Raw genomic sequence first — 18,397 nt, 5'->3', positions numbered from 1 at the left:
GTCCTAAGGGACATACAAAAAGATCAATATTACTATTTATCATTTCTACACTCTTTTGCAGTATGATGCGCTGGAGCCAGTTCTTAGCACTTTTGTATTCCAAAATAATTATTCTAGAATCCCAGTGACTTCCTGATAATTTAAAATTGGGACTGAGTGTATAAGCCTACATTACAAAACAAGAATTTGGGAGGGAGAGAGGGAGGGGAGAGAGAGAGAGCGAGCCAGTTTTTAATGAACTTAGTTGCACACACAAAAGCATAATTCTAAATATAATACGCCCTCGGTAAGAGCTACTTCTATCCTCCTAGACAGCTAGATGGAAAGATTAAACTTTTGAAAAGTACCAAAATTCCCTGCTTTGTTAGAAAATCCAAAGGAGGCGTAGGAAGTAGAAGCCACCGTAGATCGGTCTCACTGAAAACAGTAGAAAAGCAGCCAGTGAAGTTAGCATGAGAATACTGTGGTGGTAGTTTCTGCCCGTCCCACCAGTTCTGGGCATGTTCTGGATCTCCTCTGTGAAACAACGTCACTTGGAGGGACCCAGGAAGTATGCCTTCTCTGTCACAACATCTGTCCTGTAGAAAAACCTCTCCCCCTCCCAAGATTCAGACAGATCCAATCCTGTCCACCTTCTGGAAGCCCCCAAAGATCTGGCTTTCCCCCCAGGCATTGGGGTCAGGATGTTAGTGGAGTCTGGCACATGTGTTCAAGTTGAGACAATTGTTAAGGGGGCCTCAGCTAGGTTTTTAAATTGTTTTTGTCTGAAATGTGTATGTGTATGTGTGTGTGTGTAATAATCTTCTTGGCCATCACCCAGAGTTACACTGGTTAAGATGGGCAGCCATATAAATTTATTAAGTAGGGGAGAGCAGAGCAGAGCAGAGCAGAGGAAAGGAGAATAAAACAGAGTAACCAAGAGGCAGGTGTGGGCTTAATTGTTTCACGCCTACTGCATAGATCCTGCCCAGTCTAGTGCTTTCCAGATGCGCGGCAAAAGTATTTCCATTAAGTCTTTCAGGCTTCTGTGCGGTCACTCATTAAAAAGAAAAATCTAAGGTAGTGGACAAGGTTCTCTAAAGAGAGTCGGTTTTCACCACGACCACCTTCTACGGAAGATGGCTGACGATACCGTAAATCAAAGATGGACAAGCTACAATCCTAAGGTTAAATAAGGCCCTAGGCCTGACTTCAAAAATCCACTGCAAGGAATTAGTTCAGGTCTCTGGAAAGTGATCCCTGTCCTTTCCCTACTGGAGAAAGTGAAGAGGGTGTCAGAAACAGAAAGGATGAGAGAAAAAGAAGGGAATCTAAGGGAGAAAAGCTGCTTTTGGCTTTGGCCCACCCACTGTTTATTTTAGCTCACGTAGCATGCAGCTATCATGGACTACGCTAAAAAAATGCAGCCCTCAACGGAAAAAGATTGCAGGCCAGAGTTTTAGGTCATTTTCTCAATGCAAGGCTTTGCCTGAACTGAGTAGGCACCGTAAATAACGACCCAGCACCTTCCATGCTTGTGGGTTCTAACCTACCTTTGTAGCATTCAAAGTCCAAAGTCTGTCCAAAGTCCAAAACTCATTTTTCTAAGTCATTGGATCAAGCTATGAATGAGCTAGAGTGGTAAGAAAACTACAGAGGACCAAGGAGACTTGCATTCAAATCCCTTTTAGCCAAGAAATTTACTTGGGTGACCCTACACTAGTCAACTTCTCCGCATCTAATCTCCTTCAAATAAACTGCCCTCCCTTCAAACCTTGCTATCACTGACATTCCCTTTGTACATCTACAGCTTTAAGAGAAAACTTGAGAAGTTTGTTGGATCCAATATGAGGCTCCATTTCCTTTTCATTATAAGGGTGTCAGGAGAGAAACAAGGACCTTACTCAGAGAATCGAAGTTTCTAGGTTAATTCCTTCTCTTTGCAACAAACGTCATGTGTGATCTTGGGCAAGACCCTTTGGCTGCATCAACATCTCCAGTTAAAGTAGAGTGGTTTTTAAACACATACCAACCAAGTGGTGTCAACTATGTGTTCTAATCAATCTATTCATGCCCCAGAATGTTTAAATGTATCCCTAAAGGTAGCTTCATTTAACCAACCCCTGAGCAAGGAAGAGCTTAGTTGTGAGACACACTAAAAGAGAACAGCATCAACTATTAGCAAAACTTGAGAAACTGCCAGTTAGAACCCCACTATTCCTGATGCCTCCTTGTGAAAGCAAGTGTACAATTTCCACAACTGAAGGAATCTTGAAAGCACATCTCCTTTTTGCTCTTCTTATTTTAAATAACCACACTTACCCCAGAAGATCATATTCAATTAAATTCTGTGGAGTTCTCTGTTCTCCTTGGTTGTCACAGAGCAAGCTATATTCTGCTGACAGCTGTCTGTAGAGGTACCCCCTTCTCTTTTAAAAAGAACATGTACTTTTTCTCTGGTTTTATTATTATATACGCTACAAGTGCTGAAGCCAGTTTAACAGTAATACTCTTTGTCTATGAAAACCTACAGTTATGATGGGGACCAGCAATCTCTGCAATATCCTGATTCAACACACTTTACAGCAGCATGAAACCTCTCATGAATAACTACATTTGCCCATGGTTTCAAGCTTCCTAGAGGATCCACATATACTTGCAGAAGCCAGAGGTTTATATGGTACAAGGAAACATCCATCCCTGGCCAGAAATCTGGGAACCAGAGAGATGGGTAAATTCTCTTCCTCCTTGTTTTAGCACTGCAACAGCTTTAAATATACACTGCCAGTGTGGTCACACATGCCATTCCATGCATGTTCAATTCTGTGCATACTATATAATGTGATATTTATGTGACGTTAAGCACATGTACCTCAAGTTTTTAAATTAAATTGAGCATTCTTATTTTATAAACAAGAGATTTAATAATGTATTGGCTTCAGACACCCCTGCAGGGCAGGCAACTACAGAATACAGTGGACAGTGGACAAAGAAAAGCCTTCTGCAATGACCATAGATGGACACAGTTAAGCATAAAAAGCTGCAGTGAGTCTGAGGTTGCAGCTGTAAGAAAGTCTGCACTTCCTATTAGGAGATTAACCCTAGTATGTTACACTGTCTGAACAAATACAACTTTTATTGATGACAGCTTTACTATGGATTGCTTGAAAACAAGCTCACTTCAAATTGTGCTTTGATCAACTACAGTTTCCAGGCCAGATGACTTAATAAGCAAAACTTCCAAACTCTGCCCAACTGGGTTGGGAGACGGCTGGAAATCACATAAGCCCAAAACTTGCAGCAGCTCCATCTCATTACCCCCGGTGGCTGTCTTTACCCTCTGATCCCTGGTTTTCCGTGTATGCCCAGCCCACTGTGCCACAGTGCCCAGCCCAACCGGCCAACCACATTTTTAGCCTAGCATATTTTGTGATACCAGCCAATAAATAATAAGGGAAGCAAAAGGTGTGTGACAGTGCAAAATTGAAGGGGATGCATGCCAATGAAATCAGAGGTGTCCCTATTTTTCAACAGACTATCTAATGGATGCTTCTGGGGGGCACCCCTAATGTGTTCCCAGTCCAAAGGCACTCGGTGTCTATTCTGCCTTTTCCTTTGTGAGGACATTCTGATCGCATAGAGATTCTACACTTTGGCCCACCAAAAGCAGCTAGGAAGTGATCCAGAATTGTCTTTATTTCTGCCAACCTGAAATGCTGAGAATAAAGAACAGAAATCACAGCCCCACCAGGGCTGCTGTACATCCTGCAGCAAAGAAGGAAGGAAGGAAGGAAGGGAGGAAGGAAGGGAGGGAGGGAGGGAGGGAGGGAGGGAAGGCAGAGGCAGGCAGGCAGGCAGGCGAGGATGTTGCATGCCAACGCCTCTTGTGCTGAAGAGAGGGGGAACTGACCAAACTCCTGGCCCTTTTGTCTGCACAGCCCTCAGGCAAGCTGCCTGCTGTACAGAGTCTGAAGCTCAGGTGCTGGAGGAAAGTTATAAAGAGTTCCTTCCAATGGGGAAAGAGAACCACATCATCTCCCCCAAACAAACTGCATCACCGCTGAGCCAGCCAAAAATAAATCCGCTCGGCTCTCCTGTGTTGCTGAAGTTGCGGAAGCAGAAGGGCCTGGAGCTGCTTTCAGACTGGCACCGAATTCTCCCTGGGACAGGGAAGCCTGAGAGGCCGCAGCCTGATGGAAAAGAAAGGATTGCGCAATGACAATCACCTCGTAATTAAGTAGGTGCAAGGATACAACATGCTACCCATATGAAGATTCCTCTGAAATCTCCTTCTCCTTTGAAGTGAATGCCAAAAGCAAATTCTCTTTCATCAAAAGCAAGGCAGGAGAAATGCCTCTATGGCAAGCTCTTTTTTTTTTCTTTTGAGTCGAACTCAGCTCCCAGAGGCTACATAGACACTTCTATGTAGTTTCGTGGCAGCAGTGCATACATGTTTTGTCCCTGCTTACATCCTTGATTTTTTTTTTTCAATTTCCAGTCTACAACCCTAAGATTTCTGGGTGGTCTCCCACCCAAATAATTCTCCATCACAATATAAGCTAAAATAAAGTCAAAGAAGTCTTCAGGATGTGCATGAAACAGTGAGTACATGCACACATCCCTGCAGCTGTTTGTCATTCGCTTCTTCCATGGTTTTTTTCGGATTTACCTATCTAGCTTTTGTCTAGCTTACATTCCCTGGTGGCCTCCCATCCAGATATTAATCAGGCTTGACCCTTCTTAGTTTCTGGTCCAGACAAGGCCAGCCAGGTGCTGCCACCTGCTGCAGGCATTGGTTATAAAGTACAAACAAGTTTTCCTTTTTCCAGTTCATGCAAATTACAGGCTACCTTTTTTTTCTCCGCTCCAGCTAACACAAGCCACCTCCCCACCCCCACCCCCACTAACAGAGAAGCTCTACTTTAACAGCTAGATAAAACTGCAGAAATTCAAGAGGTATACATTTTTCAGCAGAGGTTGGAAATTGACCATGCTGAGTTTCGACTTGTCAGGAGCTGTTACAAACAGAAAGCTTTTAAATTTAGCCATTGCTCCTCTGTCATGTGATAAAGAAATAGCCACCATGTCCTGAATTAATACCATTTAAAAGAGAGAGAGAGAGAGAGAGAGCAAGCAAGCTTGGCACAAAAAAAGGAACCAGCCAAACCATTCCTTCTGTCTGTGTAAGGTAGAGTCATTATCCATCTACCCAGGACTCTGTCCTGCACCTACGCGCTGGGCTCCTGCTATAACACATTGTCTCTTGTTCTCTTTATCGTTGCCCATCTTCCTCTGCTGAAGCCTTACATTCTCACAACCCACTCCCATCCCAACAGCAAAGAAGTTTTGGCTTTTTCCTTATACTGTCTCACCCCCTCTGCTTCACTCCATCTCTTCTGAGGGGTAATTTCCTGAAAATAAGAGGCATCCTTTATAGACAAAGGAACTGCAAGATCTGAGAAAAAGGAACAATCCTTTAATGTGCAGTGTACTCCTTAAAACAAGAGGCAAATGGGGAACTTTGCTGAACCCAAATTGCACCGGGTGTGCAGGGAATGCCCTGAAGAACACCCTTCAGTACAAATGAACTAACAAGGATTTACAGCCATCCCGGATTCTGTACTCCAATTCTCCAAAAATGATAAAAATTCTGGATGTACAGTCTTACACAGACCTGGAGGGGGAGGGAAGAGGAGGAGGAGGAATTATACATCTCATCATTTATTACCTGACTGAGAGCACAAAATGAAAATAAAATGTACCAACAGATTATTGACCTGGACTGAAAACACTGGGAACATGTTTACCTATGATAGCCTTCTCCCTCCTTTTCTGTCCCAAGACAATGGTGTTCTCTCGCTCTGGAGCATGTTGAAAAAACAAACTGCTCTTCATCATTCTTACGAACTTTAATTAGGAAGCCCTTCTCTGAAACTGGTGCATAATCAAGACATTTAACAATATTTAATTACTGCCAAAAAGCATTTAACCAAACCCACCCTCACAATCAGGGTGGTTAAAAAAGAAACAAAACAGGTTTTTCACCTCTTTCCACAAGCAGGTATGGGCTAAATAAAGTTCTAATCCATTTGCAAAAGTTAGCAATCCACTTCAAAATGATGTTAATTTAGTCCAGATTTATTGGCCTGCACAGGTTTGAATGAACAAATGCATCCCTTTATTGCCTCAACTGTCAAAAGAAACATGGGAAAAAATGCTTTTCTTGTCACAAAACATTAATGATGTAAGCTTTAATTCCAAATGTTTTTTAAAAAATATTTTAAGTTTCTTAAATGTCAGAAGAATCCAAAGAGTTATACAGTAATTTCTTGTCGCTTCTTCTGAAAAGAGAAAAAAGTGTTTTTTCCCCCTTCATTCTGTTCCATGTATTAAAAACCTCTTTTCACATGGAACAAATTTATTAGAAAAAACAAAGAGAGGGGAAGGGGAAAGATCCAAAACAAAATCACCGTTGCCATTTTTTACCGCTTTTTTGTAATCAGGCGTATCTTAAATGTGGATATGGAATTATTCAGTAGGGAAAACAGAAACATTTGATAGATTATTAATAGCAACATATATGTCTTCTTTCAACCAAATGTATTTTGTAATGAGCAGATTTCAAAAGCTTTAAAACAAAGTATATTTTATTATTCATCAAAATGGTACAAAATCAGAAGACAGTACCCTAGGTAGCGGCCTATGGATTTTTCTGGACATAAAAATAACATTTTTCTGGTTCTAACTTCTTGAAATAGTAAGTCTGGAGTCAGGCTTGCTTTTAACAATATTAAAAATAGGGATGGGGGAAAATGCCAAGAGATGGGATTTATGTTGGGATAGTTTCCACTACTGCTCACAAGGGAATGCAGACAATCAAAGCCGGATGCTATACAATGTATACTAGTTTTTTTCCCCTATATAATGCTATACAATGATGGCTAAGTTAAGTAGCATATAAGAGCTAACACTATGTGAAAGAAACAAAAACATTTATTATAAATCAAAAAATAACTAAATTGAAATACCTGGATTTAATCTATTCTAGTTTTCTTAACTAAGATATAACCTAATTGTCAGAATTCCTATTAATCTGCCTATCAATGTGGACAAATTTAAAACAGATCTTCAGCTGCAGATACTTTTACAGGGCATTTGGAATAAATTCATGTTACTGGATCAAAGTAGCATAATCCACGAATACATACCTGGCCACTTTTATGTCTGGTCCAGAAGATGGTTAGAAGACAAGTGAGACAAGCAACTGTAAACCCTTCATAAGTGTGCTCACAATTGTGTGTCCAGGTGTGATTCACAGAGGAGCCATCACATGCTCTCATTCCCTCAGAAGCAAGCAGGAAACCAGAGATATGGATCAGCTACACTGCACATATGTATGGTGATTAGGCCAAAATTCTAAAAATCACAGCATCTTTAGCTCAGAAGCCTTATTAAGCAGACCAAAAAGAAAAGAATGTAACAGAAATTGTTTTAGAGGTCTGAATTAAGGATAACTTAACTGAATAATGCCAAAACACACCCACACAATATAGGTGTGTCTGTTTGTGTGTGTGTGTACACACACCCAGATACATTTTCCCCCAGTACAGAACTGTTTGCTTCTTGCAGTGGATTCCATTAATGTAGACTGTTGTTCAGAACATGGAGGCCATTTCGTTCTTACAGATGAGGTGGCAGTGGCCGTCTTCACAGCTGTGGGGAAATTTAACATCCTGATTGTTGCCTGCCCAGCATGAAGAAAGGAATGACTGTGCTTTCTCTAAAGTAGCAGACAGTGTAGACTGTGGGATCATTGGAACCAGAGAAGTGATATTTACCTCTGCAAGGGAGAATGCAAAGTCCAAAAGTATGCATTTGTAGAATTTGTCTAAAACCTCATTATATTGTAAGAAGGTCTTTGTCCATCCAAATTTCACACCAGCCGCTCCTCTACTAAGATACTACTGTTGAATTTGATTCCGTCCATTAGTCCGATTCTCACTATTTCTATTCCATTCTCAGATCACCTTAATATTCTCTTAGTTTTCAAGTGTGTTATCAAAACCGCAGGACACCACTCAATAAAACATCCTATTTCGTGTGAGATGGCTCATCTTTGTGAAACAATGTTTTAATTCCTCTGCTCCGAATATATGTAATGATAGAGATGGTGATGATGATGATGATTTCAAAGTACAGCTGCTAAAGCAAATTTTAATTGGGAAATTTACTGGAAAGCAAGTATGTATATCTGTGCGCCTGTTGTATATACATGCATTTGCTTCCAAATGTGAATGCTTGACTTTTTTTTAAATAGAAACCTCAATCTCCATACACATCTGAAACATAACAGATGCCCATTATTTCCAAATAAATTTGAATCATGCCAAGAAGATAGGAAATGTTTGATTCCTAGATAAATCTTAATTGAAGTACTTATATTGAATAATTACTGTATTTGGCAAGAGAGGTGCTTTAAATTATATGGCATACAGCTTTTCCATATAGATACATCTATTTTGAAATCAGATCTTCTGTATCTATGCATTTAAACTAAGCTATGTCAGTTACATATTTACAAGCTTATGGAACTGCTACAATTATTAGGAAGTATGTTTTAAAGAAAGGGAATGAGGACCAGCTGAGCCAATGTAAGAGGTCTTCTCCCCCTTCCCCCCATCATTTTGTGTCAATTGCATCTAAAAGTATTATTTAGAACAAGCCTAGCTAATTATGGGCTATGCTTAATTTGGCTGTAACGGGGAATGATAGATGGAGCAAAAATGGGAGGGAAGGGACAGGGACAGGAACATAGAATTATACTATAATTTGGCAGGAGTCTGAAAGCCGTTCATTTTATAATTTGCCTGCCTCTGAAAAAGTATATGCAAACTGTTGCATATACATTTTGGCAAAAATATTCAGAAACAGAGGTCTTATTTCTGGCCCAGCACTTCATTCCAGTTAGAACGCTTTTTAAAACCTGCAGCCACTGGGGCCCGATCGGCTGTTTTATAATACAGTAGTCCTTTTACACCATGTAAGTGCTTTGAAGTGTTCTTGGTGTAATGGAGAATGAAGGATGCAGTGTAGTGATGTATATTATTTATAGGTTTATACATCGATCCTTTTCTATTTATTGAACTGTGTTCTAGAGACAGATACTGGATATTATTGATACAGTTGAATGAATTTACCAATTGATTCTGCTATTGACAGACCCATTTTCAGATACACAAAACAAAATATACTTTCAAATGAGAATTTCTCTCTATTATCCCTGAAACACTGATCTTTTGTATAGCTGTGTTGATCTAAAGCAAAACACCTGTTATATGTACCTATCCTAAAATCTATAAAATAATATTGATAAGAAAAGACAAGCTGAAAGACTTGGTAAAGAAAAAAATTAGACCACATTATGTGTGTGTGTACATATATAGGAATAACGGAGTTCCAAAAGATTCTGCTTAAAACTGTAAAATGGATAAAATAGGAACATTTTGTAACTTTTAATTACTGTACAAATCAATCCTCTGTTTCCAGGCGAACTGTCTTTATGTATCTGCAAGCATAGTTATCTTTATTAACTAAATTTCAAAAACTTTTAAATTAGAAAGATTTATAATTATCCTTATGGGTTTGCATTTAGAGTTTGTAAGTACATGTGAAAATAAGTCCTTATCACATAGAAAGCTAATTAATTTAATTGACTGCCTCCCATTTAACATGCATTTATAAATGGATCTCTTAGCCAGTTCTAATAGTACAAGAGATAAATTATACACCAGTGCCAAAAATAACAACAGATTCTTGTTAATTTTAATGGGGGGGGGGGCTATTTTCTTTAAGGAAGCTTAGCTTCTTTTGTATGTTTTTCCTTCTGTACTTTGACAACAGAGAATCTGTAATTTCAATTCTTTCTTTTAAAACGTCCAACAATTCAGGAGATTCAAGATGAACGAAGGAACAAATGATTTTAATTCACCTCTTTCTCTGCTTTTTCTGGCCCTGTCTTACTTGAGTTAGACAGTAAGGTTCTTTTCTCTGATAAAAGACTCCAGATAAATTTTCCCTCTCTTCCTCTACAGCAGATGCTCAAACCAGCAACAAAACAGGCGTTCTAAATATTCCCCCCCCCCCGATAAAAATATAGTAAAGGTGTGTTTGAGGGTGAGGTGGGAAGCATCTGATTCCCACTGAAACTGACACCAAAGTAGGACAAGGGGGGGTGGGGGGAATGGAGTGTTTGATGGCTGAGGGTATGACTGCTTTCTCCCCCTTTCTCCCCCCTCCCCAGGTGACGTTCATGGAATAAATGACCTGGACTCTTTGTCGGGCGAGATGGAGCTGACGGTCAGTTTCTTGACCAGGAAATGGCTGCTTCACAGAGCACTGGAGAACTGTGGCTTAGTATTCTCCATTCAAGCCATATTCCTCATGATTGGGGGTAGTGTTCACTGCATCCTACAAGCTAAATCAGGGTCTCTTTTTCCATTCCCTACAAGAAAATGCTGTTTTGTGTTATGTTTATTTTCATTTTTAAGGATTGCTGTACTGTCACATCTCATATTCTGGGTTTCAGGAAAGAGAAAAAAGGGGATACTTTCCCTTCCAATGGAAATATTACTTCGGGTGGGGAGGGTGGACTTCAGGGGAAAAGGTTATTTCGACAAAAAGGGCTAATGCACTGAGACAGAAGGGAACAGAATCTGGAGGGATTCTATCAAAGAGTCTGGAAAGGAAAAGAGAAGTCAGTAGAGGCACCAAATATGCGTGGAGAAGAGAAGAGGACTGAAAAAGAATACCACCAATATTAGACAGAAATTACTAAAACATATAAAAGGAAATAAATGGAAGGTGTCTAAATGCAAGGAAAAGGCTTTTAAAAAACCACAGTGTTTGATCAGGGGGAAAAAACAGTATACAGGATGAAGAGAGTGTAAGAATACAAAGATGATAGATAGATAGATAGATAGATAGATAGATAGATAGATAGATAGATAGATAAGCAGAAGATGTGAGCATATCCTTAGAAGTCCTAATGTTGAGCAGAAAGGAGCTGGTCATTGTTGGAGCCAAACACCTCCTCAGATAAAGAAGTGAGCTGCTGCTCAGTGAACAGCAAGAAGCTTTAGAGTGATATATAACCAAGGTTGAATGTCGGGGAAGGGGGCATAAATGAGGGACAGCTACCAGAAAAGCAGGTTGCCTGGAGAAATGACAGGCCAGCTCCATGAAACTTCACTGCTAGGCCATACAGGTAGGGGGAGCTGTAGAGCAAGATCAGGGGCAGAGTCACTGCAGTAGTGCAGGAGTCACTGAGACATAAAGACACAAGTGCACCCATGCACACTCACACACCCACACCAGGCATCAATAAAAAAAGGTCACTGCAGAGGAATGAGGTCTCACTTGACAACACCAGAAGCACACGTAACAAAGACACACACACACACAAGCAATCACATCTACCCACCCATTGACAGGATACACCACAAGACGGCATGGCGTCCCTCGTGAAGGGCCTTCCTGAACCATGTCAGACATAAAGGCACTCGCTTAAAAAAAGGAGGAGGAGGCGGCAAATGCACTAAAGAGGCATTTACTTCACAGCAGACTGAGGTGCACCAAACATCTACGCATTAAGGTAACACCATAAACCAGTGCTTCCCAAACTTTTTCCTTCATTACCCAAAACCACTTATCAGAAAGACCTTTTTACCCAATGTAGGTAAAACACTTTAAATCAATTTAATGTGTTCATGTATCGTTACCCAAAGAAAAACCACTTTTGCCCAATTTTGGGTAACTCACCCAGGTTTGGGAAGCACTCCATATCACTCTTCTATATTCAAGTTCACCTGATGTAATATTATATACCTCTTAATAGCCATCAGTCACTATGCCATAGCATGAGGGTGGCTGAACAGATTTGCCCACTATACATTTTCAATAAATGCTTATGGGCAGCATTAGGATTCTAATCTAGATTACATACTATGAGAAACCAACGGGATTCCTCATCAGCTACACAGAACATAACAGTATGATTCCTAAGGACTAATTCCAACCCCCACAACATGAGGAATCCTAGCATTTTAGCTCCTATTCCTCGTACAGAAATGGCAAGGGAACTGTAGCTCTCAGTTCCCTTCACCGTTCCCATCAAAGGACTACCATCCACAATATATTGTAGCCGCTCCATATTAATTTTTCCGGATGATGAAGTTTTGCATATGCAGAGCAAATGTTTCAGGAGTGGGCTTATTATAGCAGGAAACCGTTGTATGAGATCCAAACTTGCAATAGCCTTCAGCACCAGAACTTCAGCACAACCTTCTCCAACCTGATAGCTATAAAGATCCATCCCAAGCAGAAGCTGATGGAGGTGGGAAAAGTGACAATCGTTTGGGAGGAACATCTGTGATTAAAGTCCTTGTTAAGAAAAGGACCTGTTCAATTACAGTAACACTTACTCAAGGCCACAGGATCTTGTATCACAGCTTACCCTTTAATATACTTTAATCATCCTTTAATATATATTCAGTGCACATATCCAAGATAATTTAATGCAAATTACTGTAAAGAGCCTGGGTGCCTTTTATTCACATTACTGTACTTCGAATCAAAGGGGTAAAGTGCAGGTTTTGTTTTTTTTACCCTCTAGTCTATGTTTGTACAAGAAGTGACGATTCTGTTTCATGTCAGGGGATGTTAGCACTCCCAAATTAATTAATGCAGAGTATTAAGGTTGAACATTCAGGCAATGAAAGAGCACTAAAGAAGTAGACTTTTCCCCCAGCTGGATTCATTTATCACAATAAGGGATGGTTTGCTTTAACCACAGTTTCTTGAATAAGCCATAATATTCTTGTTCACACTTAATGCTAAACCATAAACTGTAGTTTGCTAGCCACAATGCTGGGTTCATACATGCCAAGCCAAAACCAAACTCACTATGGCTCAGTACAGTATCAGAACCCAGCTGTGTACACAACGGCCATTCCTGCCTGTCTATGAACACCAAAGCACAGGAACAGAAATAACTATTAAATACCTATTTAAAAATTACTATGGAATAAAAAGTATGCAGTCTTCCTGATCTACCCATATTGCTTCACGGAACTATTTTGGGAGCAAAGACATGAGAAGGCAATATAATCCATACTGGGAAAGGAAGACTGTCATAGTACTCCCATGGGGTCAGTCGGTGCCCCTGAAGGGAAAGGCTCAAATTATCTTGATCAGGATATTTAGCATAGGATAATCAATTCTACTGGGGGCAAAGTACTCTTAGAAACTCTTCGCCATATGCCCATTTCTCCCCCCACCCCCACAATTCAGGCTAGGTCATTTCCCCTTGTCCCCCAGGTTTAGGAATCCAGTAGTGGTTTATTATGTATTTATTTCCCAACAACTGCATACAAAGAGACTTGTAACTCCCTTAACCAACAATGCAGCAGTAACACTGCAATTTAGCAGTCAGAAGTAAAAATGTAATGTCTGAAATTAGTACATTCCCCAAGCGGGAAGTAGCTGCAAGTCAATGTCAAGAAGTCTTGCACGCTTTCCATCAGAAGGGGCCACGTGTCAAGACCCTCTTCTTGAGGGTTTCTTCAGCAGGGGTCTTAGTAGCACAGGCACAGGGATTCAATTTCCCCATGGCAACATCCTGTAAGTGCCCACACGTGACACAGACACACCACCACCACCACCAGGTATAAGCACCCCTCCATAGCAAGATCAGAGAATCATTGCTATGAACTCCAAGTAACTAAGGAGAACTTTAGAACTGCAAATCTCCCTTGGTCATTCCAGGGTTTGGGACAGAGGAAGAAGCAACAAGACTGGTTCAGGTGTTCCCCAGCTCTCTCCAGTGTGAACATGCAAGAAGTAACAACAGCATCACAGTGTTGCAAAACTGCAGTGCTCAAGCTACAGGAATTGGGGTGGGGGTTAGAATCTGGATCTGGGGGCTAGGAAAGGTGAAACTAACAGCCCATTAGACACAGTCTTTTCCTTCCTTTTGGGAGGAGAGATTAAATCCCGTTCCCCTCTCCATACTCACGTATGTCCTATATTCTGGTTTTCTCCATTCACTTGCCTCAATCCACCTGATATTTCAGCCCCAGCAAATTTATAATGCCCCCCATGCCTCTTTCACCCTGGAGCTTCTGATAGCTACCAACCCTGTTTAGCCTTCTTCTCCTTTGCCACATCCTTTGCTCCCAGAATCACCTCTACCCACCTTCTACCTAAATATGGGTTCCCTTCTCTTCCCCCCCTCACTTCCAGGCCCCATCAGGATCTGACCTCTTCACCCATCCTTACCCCACATCTCTCCTATCCTCCTGACAATACCTCCCGCTCCTAACAATAGCTGCCATGGGCTACTAATAATTATTAATAACATTCATCCCTTCCTCCCTCTCCTCTTCTTCACACCCCCCCTTCCGCGGACAAAAGAGGAGTCCACTTCTCCTTCTATTTATCTGCTTTCCCTCCCTTCTTCGGCCATTGCACCTTCTCCCCCTTTTTTTTCCTATCCGCACCCCCCCACACACACACTTCGGATCTCCGGACAATCCAAAGCTTTCCAGCTTCCTTTTTTCCCTCTTACGCAACTTGAGTTTTATTAAGAGACGAAAATCATATAGCCTCAGCCTCAGTCCCGTTAAATCACCATCCCTTGTATTAAAGCCAGCACCCACAATTCGCAGGGTACGGGGGGGGGGGGTGTCCTAATATTGCAACACCACATATTCACCGAGCATTAATTGCCCGCTTTGCAAAATCGTAAACGCCGGAGATACGAACGCCCTGTCTCCTCGGGTCTTTCCCTTTCATTTCCCCTCCCTTCTTTCTTCCATCGCCAGAGTATCAGAAAGCCGAACTACCGCTGCCGAAAGCGAAAAGACATTTACAGAAAATCCTCTAAAGCTCTTCCTCCGTCTTCCGATTTTATTTCATTTTTATCCATGCAACACTTCTTTACAAAAATTTAAAAAGAGCAACAACCTTTGCTAAATGCACAAAGCCATTTGTAAAAGGAAATAACAGGAAGCAAACACATTAGGTTTTATTTAGTAACCATTGCAAAAAACACCTCCCCTTTTGCAAGGAATAAAAATGTCTTTTAAAACCACGCCGGCATCATTTTTGCCTTTTACTTCCTTTTCCAAAAAATGCATTGTTTTATTTTTATATATATATGCATCGTCCGTTATAATTTTTCCCTCTTTGCATTTTTTTTTCTCTCTTTCCTTAAAGGTTGAGCCACGAACACCACCACCTAAAAAAAAATAATAAAAAAATGCCAGAGAGAGAAAAAAAGAAAGCTCTTGGAAGGAACAATTGCAGCTGCCGGGTTGAGAGACGAAGAGAAAGGAATAGACTGCCGTCTCTGTGTGTGTGTGTGTGCAATAGACCAGCTGCTGCATTAAGCATTTTGCAATCAATAAAGAGCGGGTGAGATTTATGCAAAGTGCAGATATTAATATGCAAAGTTTTAAAGATTTTTAAATGGGAGAGAGAGGGAAGGAGACGGAAAGGAGGAGGCGGGGTGGGGGGGATTGCATAGAGACTGCACCTACCTCTGCTTCCATCGGTGGGCGCAAGCTGACTCCTCCATGCGCGCATGGGGGCAGCCCAGATACACAGGGACTGAGGGGGAAGCAGCAGCAATAGCAGAAGCGGCGGCGGCGGCGGCGGCAGCAGTCAGAGCGCGAGCCTAGGCGCGCGCTGGATTCTCTCCATCAATTCCCCCTCCCCTCCCCTCCCCATTCCCGGCGACGGTTGCCCCGGAAACGAGAAAGATGCAGCAGCATCAGGACCAGGATAAAAGATGGTCAGGGCAGCAACAGCAGATGGGGATGGAGAGGAGGCGCGCCTGAAAGGGAGCCCTTATTGAAGGCGGGGGGGGGGGGAGTGGAGAACAGATAGGGAGGGAAGAAATAAGGGATCCTCCGTATTTTAAAAATTCGAAGGGAGGGGGAAGAGTTCCAGAACAGTAAAACAGAAAGGAGGAAGAGAAAAGAAAGGTTTGGGGAGATGAGAGAATAAAAGAAAATACCCAGACTATTCCAACCTGGGGCGTTGTAGGAAAAATATGGGGGAAGGGACAATTCAGAAAGTGGGGGCAGTTTAGAATTTGAAGTCTTTAAAAGTGGGTAATGAAGGGAAATAGCAAAGTTTGGCAAAGGAGATAAGCACTATCAAACTTTAGGATACAGTGGAATCCTAAGATATGGGATAAGGGAATATGAAAAAAGGCTCCAGGGTTTGATGGGAGGGGGAAGTTGCCTAAATTTGGAAAGCTATAGGGAAAAGTTCATCTAGAATTTAAAACTGGGTGCATTAAATAGAAGTTGTGGAGAGAAGTTTATATGGTGACAAATTAACCTTTAGATATAGTTAAATTTATGCATGCATAGCTCAGGGTCCTGGAATTGCAAAAGGCTGAATGTGCATGTTCATCTGTGTGCAAATGATGTCCAAAATGTGTATAACTAAAGCCTTTATAAAAAATATTGACTGGCTGTTAAGTTATACCTTTCTCCTTCTGTTGCAACATTATACTTTCATTGATCCTTGGGGGGAGATGGGCAGTAACAGAAATGTGATAGATAAATAAATAAATAAATAAATAAATAGATTATGCATAAGAGTTTAAAGGTCCTATTAATAACTAATCGTTTACCTTCCATATGTTGGCTTCCATTTATTTAAGCCTCTCTTGAAAATGAAAAGTGGTCTGTGTGTTCTTCATCCAAGGGGCCATGGAAAAAATCTGCCAGTTAAGAACATAACACTATAAAATACTGAAAAGGTTGAATCAAAATCTAAATGTCCTGCATTGCACATATTGGTGATTTTAATATAATTACTATTTGAGGGAGCTGAAGCTATATTTAATATGGAAATTAAGACTTAATAAAACAGATGCCTTTTAAAAATCAATTTAGTATTCAGGATTACAATGATTGCATTCAGTCATTCTATGCAAAATTTTTTAGTAAAACTGCTGAGAAAGCTAGGCTGTTCCATTATTCCAAACAATAAGGAGCAGACATTATGGGTAGTGTGTAAATTGTGGTAAAGGATTGTGTGCCTATTCAGATTTAAGACTAATTTACAAAACAGTGTTCTATCTGGGACCACTAGGTACAAAGCATAACATATGAAATATTGCTGTATATTATTCAGAATATTATTCACATATCCTGCACCAAATTAATTAAGAGGTTTGCATGTAGAGTATGCTAAGTAACAGTGCTGCAATAGTCTTAGTCAAAAAGCTGTATTTATCCTCTCTTTCTGAACAGCAAGGTAATCTTACGTAAAAAAATTAATTTGAATATGCAAAATAGTTAATTATATTTAATGCATATTTAAGAAGCATCATATTATTTGGAGATATTAGAATTATTCTATATACTGGAAAAATATACAGTATATGAACCATTCTTGAAAGGTAATGCACTAAAATGATCAAATCCTGCATATCCCCTAGAATTAAAATTATATACAAAATAATGTGTCCTCTAACGAAGAACTCTGAATATTTTTAATACAATATCTAAATGCAATAAAAGTCTGAGTTATTCCATTGATAAATAAAGCACTAAGTAGCATTACCAATTAAAGGTGGATGTTAACCATATAAAAATAAAATTAATGTGTATAGTAAATATTCAGAAAAATAGTAAATAAACTAATTATAAATGGCAAGTAAAATTAGATTTCTTTTTCAAATAATGGGTTTTCACATCAAAGATTAGTATTCAAAATTATTTCATTTAAAATATTTGGAAGATAAATTGCTTACAGCATTTGCTTATATAAAAGAACCAAATGCTGTAAGCTTCCAAAAGTTAATCATTAAGTATTATCTGAGTTGATGAATGCCCCTTCAGCCATTAAAATCATGTATAAAACTAATTATAGTTTTTTACACAGAATATAGAAAATTAATAACCAGACTGTATTAAATGATTGTGTATAAATTAAACATGGTATAGAGAAATGAAACTTTTGCAAGCAACTTGTAATAAACAAAGGCCATGTTTAAATAATTTTCACTAGATGCATTGCAATGTTTTAATTATTTCTTCTCTGACCTAATTAGATAGAAATGTTAAACCTAGTACTGCTTAAATAGACTTGATTTGTAATACGCATTTTCAAAAAATATATAAGAAATACAAAATAATATTCAGAGCATTAGAATTGTAAGTTCTACACAGCTAAGGAAGCAGAAAAATAAAAGAAACATATTCAGTATTTAAGATTATTACATTAAATGAAAATTAAAAACCTTCAATCAATGCCCCAAATATTTTGCATCAATGAAAGGCAAATTTTGCAAAGCTGCTTACCCAGTTTTTAACTTCCAAATACATTTAGGTAGCTGAAT

This window comes from Candoia aspera, chromosome 10 (genome assembly GCF_035149785.1).
Source record: "Candoia aspera isolate rCanAsp1 chromosome 10, rCanAsp1.hap2, whole genome shotgun sequence".
Classification (NCBI taxonomy): Eukaryota; Metazoa; Chordata; class Lepidosauria; order Squamata; family Boidae; genus Candoia; species Candoia aspera.
This window is presented reverse-complemented; position numbering follows the sequence as displayed.